The sequence below is a fragment of the Myotis davidii genome, unplaced genomic scaffold, assembly GCF_000327345.1.
Source record: "Myotis davidii unplaced genomic scaffold, ASM32734v1 scaffold1, whole genome shotgun sequence".
Classification (NCBI taxonomy): Eukaryota; Metazoa; Chordata; class Mammalia; order Chiroptera; family Vespertilionidae; genus Myotis; species Myotis davidii.
In genome coordinates, this window is record NW_006294681.1 from 9750873 (window position 1) to 9760029 (window position 9157).

The following is a 9157-nucleotide window of genomic DNA, read 5'->3' on the forward strand; positions in this document are numbered from 1 at the left end:
AGGATCTTGTTAAGGCTTTTGAATTTTTATTCTGGCTGGTTTATAAAGAAAGAATCAGGTGAGGGGTGATTATCACTTAGAATAGGGTGGTAGCAATTGACATATTTAGGAGCCACCAGCATATGGATGGTATTTTAAAGTATGGCCCTAGATGAGACAGCAAGAACAGATGTATATAGGGAATTAGAGACGAGCTGGGAATAAGACCTGAGTCACTGTCTCTAGGAGCCCATCCTGAGAGAGGTGTGGGCCACACCACATGAACAGGTAAATCAATTAGGGTTGAGTTGGGAGACAGAAACCATACCAGTTATTTGAGCAGGGAAACTATAATGTAAGTAATTGCTATCTAGTTGAAGTGGTTAACTACCAAGAGGGGGAAACATGGATTTGAAGAGCAGTAGCAGGTGCAAACTACCACCTGTAGGCTCAAAGAAGGAATTTGGGATGAGGAGAGAGACCCTTCCCCCAGTGCTGAGATTTGGACTCTTTTGAAGGGGTTGTAACAATCATAGAAAAATACAGCCTGTAAGTAGACAGAAGGTGAGGGAGTTGGGTTGTGGAGGGAGCTGTAGCTGCTCAGAAGAGGCCCTGGTGGGCAGTGTGTAGCCTGTGGTTACAGCCAGAGCTACCACGGAATGTTCCTGCTGTAAGTACTCAAATGGTTGCCAGTGGGCCGAGTTTGGTCTGAGGCTGCAGGTGGAGCTTGTCCACAGGGACCATCAGTCTCCCACACTCAATGCTAACAATGGAGGATGCAGCCCTGAAGGAAATATTTTCCTGTTGCTATCACCTCAGGGATACCAGTCCCCAGAACCCAGGGGCACCCCATTGCCACCTATGAAAAGCCCAACATTTCACCAGTTGGCGATGGAGAATTGATTTCAGGTTCCAGTGGAATTATCCCAAAGCAGGGCAGAGAAGGATAAATTTGGAGCTGAGAACAACAAATTAGTACTCGGCGCAAGAGACCACAGGTAGATGCTCCAGGAGATAGCCCCAGCTGAACTTGCAGCTGCCAGGCAGCACGAACCACCAGCCATGTAAATTACCCATCTGGTTTGTTCTTCCCAGTTAAGGCTTCAGAGAGTGCAGCCCCAGCTGACATCTGACTGTGTCTGCAAAATTAGTACTCGGTGCAAGAGACCACAGGTAGATGCTCCAGGAGACAGCCCCAGCTGAACTTCCAGCTGCCAGGCAGGCAGCACAAACCACCAGCCATGTAAATTACCCATCTGATTTGTTCTTCCCAGTTAAGGCTTCAGAGATTGCAGCCCCAGCTGACATCTGACTGTGTCTGCATAAGAAACTGTAAGCAAGAATCTACATCACCTCCTCTGGATTTTGTCCCTACTTTTCTAACACTCCTTCTCATTCTCCTTTGCTACCCATTTTGCCTTATTTGCACACAGCTGGCCAATGTAATCTTTAGAAATAACAAATATGAATATGCCGAACCCCTGTTGAAATCCATTGTTCATCTAGTCAACAATTCTAATATGTCCCAAGTGGCCTGAAAGAGTTTCCCCTTCAGGTTTTCTTCAAACTTATGATTTCTCAAATTTTTCACACACTGCACTTATCTTTATATAATAGCATGCTCTCATTTTTTACTTCCTTGAAACACTCTTGTAGATCAGACCAGTTATCCAATCCAGACTAGATTAGGTACCTTTATTCATCTACAGAGAGTTTTGTTGTTCTACATTTATGAACTCATTGCTATTCAATTGATGATATTATCATTGGCCTTCTCTGTTAGACTGAAAACTCCATGAGGGCTGGGAACTTATCTGTATTAGTACCTACCGTATCTCCAGTGCTTAATATAGTACCTAGCATGGAATTCAAGATAGTTGCTGAATTTTTAAATAAACAAGGACCTAAAATTATGAGAATGAAATTTTATCAAGTTGCTACTTCAGATTGTGTGACATGTGCTCATTTAAATAAAAATTTCACTAATCTCCGCAATGGGTATGATGAATTCTACTTATATCAAGTATTAGGAAAGCTTGAAAACACCATCTTCAGTGAAAAGAACACATATGTATGTGAAGCTTCTTCCCGTGGGGCAAGAATAAGGTTCTCCTTACTATAAAGCACAGCCTGTTTGTCTCAGAAAGTCATTTTTATTAAGCTCCACTGAAATAATATTATATTCTTCCTCAGGGTATAGTACCAATGATTAAACATGGAAGAAATGAGGAATAGAAAAATTGTCAATAATGCAAAGTTGATAGCAATAATTTTGTAGATAAGAACCTTGATAAATGCTAAAATTGGTGGTCAAAAGTATATAATGAAAAGGATATTTCCATGAAAGATGATCCATATCATGTCATCAGGAAAATTAAAATGAAAATAGTAATAAGACTACACACCTATTAGGATGGAAAAATCTGGAACAACACTGACAACATTAAATGCTAGTGATAATGTGGAGCCATAGGAATTCTCATTCATTGTTGGTAGAAATGCAAATGGTACAGCCAATTTGGAAGACAGTTTGGCAGTTTCTTCCAAAACTGAACATATTTTTAATATATAATTGTACAGTCATGCTCCTTGGTGTTTACCCGAAGAAGCTGAAAACTATATCCACACAAAAACCTGCACACAGATGTTTTATAACAGCTTTATTTTTATAATTGTCAAAGCTTGGAAACAACCAAGATGCCCTTCAGTAGATGAATGGATAATTAAACTGTGGTACATCCAGATGATGGAATATTTTCCAGTGCTAAAAAGAAATGAGCTATCAAGCCATAAAGAGACATGGAGGAAACTTAAGTGCATATTACTAAGTGAAAGAAGCTAAGATAAAATGGCTACATGTTGTATGATTCCAATTACATGACATTCTGGAAAAAGCAAAACTGTGGAGACAGTAAAAAGATCAGTTGTTGCTAGGGCTTGGGTGAGGGAATGAATAGTGGAATACTGTGGAGTTTTAGGGCAGTGAAATACCCTGTATGATTCTATAATGGTATAGCATGCCATTTTAGTTTTGTCCAAACCCATAAACTGTGCAACACCAAGACTGAGCCATAATGTAAACTATAGACCTTGCGTGATAATGATGTGTCAATGTAGGTTCACTGATTGTAACAAATGTACCACCCTGGTAGGGGATGTAGGGGCAGGGGTATACAGAAACCTCTATACGTTCTCATTTTTCTGTGACCCTAAAATGCCTCTAAAAACATAGTTTTTCTTTTTTAAGAAAAGGATATTTGCACTATCTCACAGTCTTTCTTCATAATCTACTCATTCATTACAATGAGGGGGGGAAAAGTAACTTTCCAGCGAAGAACTCTGACAGACACCACAGTAAGCAAATGAGGAAAGTTTAAATCACCCCTAATTGGACATATCAACATAAGCTACCCCTGATCTGATGCACTGAGAAGGATACAGCATCACTTATGTGATATTCTTTTAAGAATTTTTTATTGAATTTATTGGGGTGACATTAGTTAATAAAATTACATAGGTTTCAGGTGTACAATTCTACAATACATCATCTGTATATTTTATTGTGTTTACTGCCCCAAATCAAGTCTCCTTCCATCACCATTTATCACCTCTTTACTCTCTTCTACCTTCCCCCCACCCCTGTTCCCTCTGGTATTCTTGTCCAAAATAAATATTCTTATTAATCTCTCATATCTAACATGAGGAAATATCAAACTCAAATGGAAGGATATTCTACAAAATAAATGGCAAGTGCTCTTTGAAAGTGACAATGGTCATAAAAGAAAAAAAAGATGAGAACTGTCACATATTTTAGGAGACTTCAACATGACAAAAATATTCACTATAGGATTCTAAATTGGATCCTGCAGCAGAAAGAGAACAACATGGGAAAATCAGCGAAATTTGAATAAAAACTGTAGGCTAGTTAATAGTATTGTAGCAATGCTAACTTCCTGGTCTAAGCGATTATACTATTATTATGTAAGATATTAATTAACATTAAGGGAAGATGGGTGAACGGTATGTGAAAACTTGCTCCACTATTTTTGCAACTATTTTTTAAATCTGAAATTATTTCAAAATACAAAGTTAAAACAACATACACTTAAATCTTTTTAAGTGTACTGAACAAGATTTTTTTTTTGCCTGACATCTTCAAATACCTATAATCTCTTTCAAAGTCTCTTTTGTAGTCTAGATTTTCTACTTAAATACAGTTTTTCCCTTTTGTAGTCTAGATTTTCTACTTAAATACAGTGATCCTCTTTTTCTCACTTTCATCTATGCTTTTTCCTGCCTTGATGTACAGCTATTTATTTTTCAATTGCCCTCCGATTTCTACTCTACAGAGAGACCCTTCTGGTTTATATACGACCAATTTCCTGCAAGATGGAGACACAAAACCTGTCATTATCCTCATTCATAACACACCCAAGTGCCTGCTGGTGAAATCGCCAAAGCCTTAGATGGGAATTTATCTATCTTTAGCATGTATGAGAGATTTTAAAAAAACATTAATGTCATTTAATCTCAACATTTTAATCCTAAGAACAAAACAAGTTCAGGCTGGTATCTTGACCTTTAAGATAAGAGTTTCACTAAGGAATGCAAAACATTTTATGGCGTCAAATTGTGGTAATTTGACCTGGTATGTTGGGCAAGTACTGTAAGACTTATTTTTATGAAGGGATAAAATATTGAGCCTAGAACTTATTTCATCCAACACTTACAATAACCTGGTGGAGTCTGTCTTTTGACCTTCATTTTCCTGCCTTTATTAAGAGTTCCAAACACTCTCCCTTTTTAGAGATTTCTTATCTGCCGGTAGATAGACAGGAGGCTATTGATTCTGAGAAGTCAGCAGAGAGGTCTTTGCCCATCTTGTGTCCGAGCTGCGGGTGAATGAGGTGTGGAGGTAGGTTATGGGTTTGTTCGTCACTCGTTATGAACAGCTCAGATCCACTTCTCAAAAATAGGCTTTCAATTTATGTTTGCAAGACATTTGTTCTTGTTCTCAAGGGGACAGGCTATTTTTCTCTTCTCTTCTTTGATGACGTGTATTATATCATAAGCACCACTTCAAAGGAATAGTTGGATCAGGCCACATTGAAAAATCCCCAGTAAATTGCCATAACTTTAAAACTTTTCAGTACAGTCAATCTTTTTCAAATGCTAAAGATAGGAAATCTGGCGATTAAAAAAAAAATCAGCAATATATCCCCTGAAGAGAATTCTTGCCTCCTTCTCACTCCTAGTTGCTAGCTTATTCTAAGAAATCTTGCTTATCTTAAAAATGTTGACCTAAGAGTGAGCCAGCAGGAGCTCGCTCCAGGTGGAAGAGATGAATATCCAGAGTGTGGGCTTTGTACATAACTGAATAGACCTACCTCTGAACAGTTCATATCATGCTGTACTCTTCTGAGAATCCTTGGGTAATGTAACTACAGCTATTGCAACCTAGTAACTCCAAGGCAAATACCATCTAATTTTCAAATGGAAGGTTAATATTTTTCTCCACCAGAACAAAGTGTAGAGCAATGAATAAAATCTATAAGATGATCATTGCAGATGCAGTTTCTTACATTGTATGGTTGGCCCATCTATAGTCAATGCTAAGGAGTTGGGCCTTTTGGTGAGAAGAAAACATGCTATCTTTGAAGGATTTCAGCAGGGATGTGAGTTGACCTGATTTCTGGTTTGATAATCTCACTCTGGTTGCAGGATAGAGAATAGATTCTAGGGGAATAGGATTGGAGTCAGGGATAACGTTTGGGCAGTTGTAGAAATCCTGACAAGAGCTGTTGTGGGTTAAACACAATGATGGTAGTGGGAGGTGAGCAGAAAGGAATAGATTCTTTAAATACCAAGTATCAGACTGGACTTACCATTTAACATGTGATCTTTTGTTTAACATGTGACAATTTAATGGGATGTTTCATTCCTTTGTAAAATAGTGGTTATAAAAATTCTTCAATGGATTATTCTAAAACATTAGAGAGCAGAGCACCGAGCACCCACCTTATGAGGCCCTCGATGGTTGTTTTCTCTTTTCCTATCAGCCAAGCCCTCATCTCCTTAGCATGAGATGACTGGCCAGGCCCACCTCCCATGGTCAGTTCTCCACTCTGCCAGTTAAGGTAGCATTAATCCTATTCCCAACTTCCTGGTCCCTCTACCCTCACTTGTCATTCCCTTATCACCCAGATACCAGATGGATGTCTCCAAGAATATCCTCATTTATTGGAAACTGCTGAAGATTAATAGTTGCTTGAAGGATATTTGCATCCTTTAAAACAACAATGAGAACAAAAAATTCCACCAGGCTTCCATCTAAAAACATGTGCCTTAAAAACTATACATGTAAGCAGTGTGATCTATGGACAGAGTAGTTGGCTGTACACCCAGGATTTCCTAAAACAGTTCAGTCACCTGTGCTGGTTTTTGGTTTAGAAAACAGTGTCTTTGAAGACACCTCTTCCTTTTCTCCCTCTCCTTTTCTTCCCCTCCTCATTTCTTGTCAACATCTTGTCCTTTTTCTTACTTTCCCCTTCCTTTGTTGTATACACGTTTGCCTCTTCATGACACCTCAACCTCTGTAGTTTGGCTTTAAGGTCCTTGTAACCAAGTTCCTCTCCACCAATGTAGGGTCTTTGTCCAAGCTAGTTCCTTTCATGAAACATGGCATAATGTCCCCTCGTCACTGCGTGTCTACACTGGGACTTGACCCTTCAAGCCTTTGTTTCTGCGCCGACTCTGCTGAGCTAAATCTCCATCTTCTCCAAGAAGCCCTTTCATTTCTACCCACCTCCCCCCAATTACTTTAGCACCGATGATCTGAATCTCCTTTTTACTGTATGCGATTATGTTCTGCACTGTTATTACACCACCTTATGTGCGCACGCTTGATTCTACCAACTAGATTGATACCTCCTGGTCAGGAGATTTTTGTCTTGCATATTCATAATCACCAAACCTGGCATACATTTTATACACAATACATTATTGATTTATATACTTTTACTTAAAGAAAAGCCCGTTATCTCTTTCTTCTATCTAGACTTTTCACTTGGCTTCCGAATATTATTAGTATTCTGATCTCTAAGTCGCGCCTTTGTGGTCTTCTTGGAATTCCTGGTTTAGGACTTTGGGGATTCGAACTACTTATTATGCCTATCTTTTGAGTTGTCATAAAGTCAAATGAAATAATGCATTATGGTTTATGGTGAACTTATTTTGTGAGTACACATAGATATGAGGTCAGTTAAGGTGGTTTATTTAACTAATGGACCTCAACATGGACAACATGTAGCCTGATCTCTTTCCTGTTTTCCATTTGTACTGAGGCATTTCTCCTCTGGGCCATTGGTGTTTGTCCTTAAACCTACGAGTAACCTGTACTTCTGGTTCATCTCTAAATGAAAGTCCAGAAAGGGGAAAAAATCATAGAATTCATCCTAGTAGCCTAGAATTCTGGATGTTTGAGCTCTCCTAAGTTGTAGAGAGAATTAAACAGTATGTGGTCATTGATGAAACAATTCACTATGATGGATTCATTTTTCTAGGTTAGGCTCTGGGTCATGATGTCATGGGGCATGCTGCTTTTCTTCCTGAAAGTTAATGGAAGCTAAACAGAGAAAAAAAGGCCATCTCCCCCTTTAGGTAGCTAATATTTAAGTGTACTACCATCCCTTTCAAGAAATAATTCTTTAGGTAGAGGAAAAATCTTAGTGAAAAGGATGGAAAAGAGCATATTTGTATAATTTTACCATTACCTTCTCATTCATTTCACAAATACTGGTATTTATTATTTGTACAATATAGTGAAAATACTATTCAAGGCTCTGGAGATACGGCAGCAAACAAAAAAAAGAAAATTATCTTTGCACTGTAGGTGCCTATACTCTAAAAGGTAGACCAAAAAAAAAAAAAAACCATACAAAGAAGATGCGTACGATCGTAACAGCTATGTAGCAAAGCAACGGGGTGAAGCTATAATGGGGTGTAGCTGTGTGAGACAGAATGAGCAGGGAAGGTCCCTCTGAGAATATCATACAGACCAATTTGTACAGAGTCATGAAAAGAGTCTTCTAGGTAGAGGGGATGGCTAGTGCAAAGGCCCTGGGGTACTAAAAGAGCTTGACAAGTTCAGAATCTAGAAAGGGATATGATATTTAGCTAAATAGGACAAATGAGGAGAGTGGCATGGAGCAATCTGGAGAAGCAGCTTGTCAACACCAGGAATGAGAATAGAAATGAACAGGAATATGGTTTGGAAACTGAATGAAAGGAGTGGAGTGTTCTTTCAAAAGCAGATGGACCTAATCGATTATTGTTGATGCTTTAAGCCACACGTGTGCTTTCCTCCTAAACTTGAAGCTGCCCTGTAAGAAGGAACAATTAATATTTTAATCTGTAAATATTAAACGTGTATACATGTGTACCTCTTAATGACACCTCAACCTCTGTAGTTTGGTGCTGTGGTGTAAGAGTTGTTTTCTACCTCAAACTTATCTCCACTGACTTTACTCAGAAAAACCTCCTCTTTGGGAGGCCATGGGAAGACACTTTCCATATGCAAACAGGGTAATTATTCAGTAAAAATGGCCCAATTTAGCATAGACCAACATGTTAAGTATTATCCATTCTCCCATGGGGTTTTTGTACAAATAAAAAAATTTCCCTTTAGTTTATAAATTCATGTGGATTTGAAGGCAAATTTAATCTGGAAGGTTCTGTTTCATTTACATTTAGCTCATTACCATCATTCTTGTACAGTGGTTTGAAGTTTAAGAAACCTCCTGAGACTTATTTATTTTTAAAAACACACAATTATTTAATTTTAAAAACCCTTTAAACTCACTTTGTTCTTAAGAACAGGAAATTATGATCTTTTAAACATAAATAAACAGGAAAGCCCAATGCTAAGCATTCAGTTTGCAACATAAGTTATTATGCTACTATAAGTTTCAAATTAAACTAATAGATTCACACATCTATGATATAATGAGCAATGGTGTCTTTTATGTAAAGTAGAAAACGATATTAAGACATAAGAATTTCTTTTTTTTTTTTTTAATTAAATCTTTATTGTTCAGATTATTACATTTGTTCCTCTTTTTTCCCCCCATAATTCCCCTCCTCCCAGTTCCCACCCCACCCCTGCCCTCCCTCCCCACAC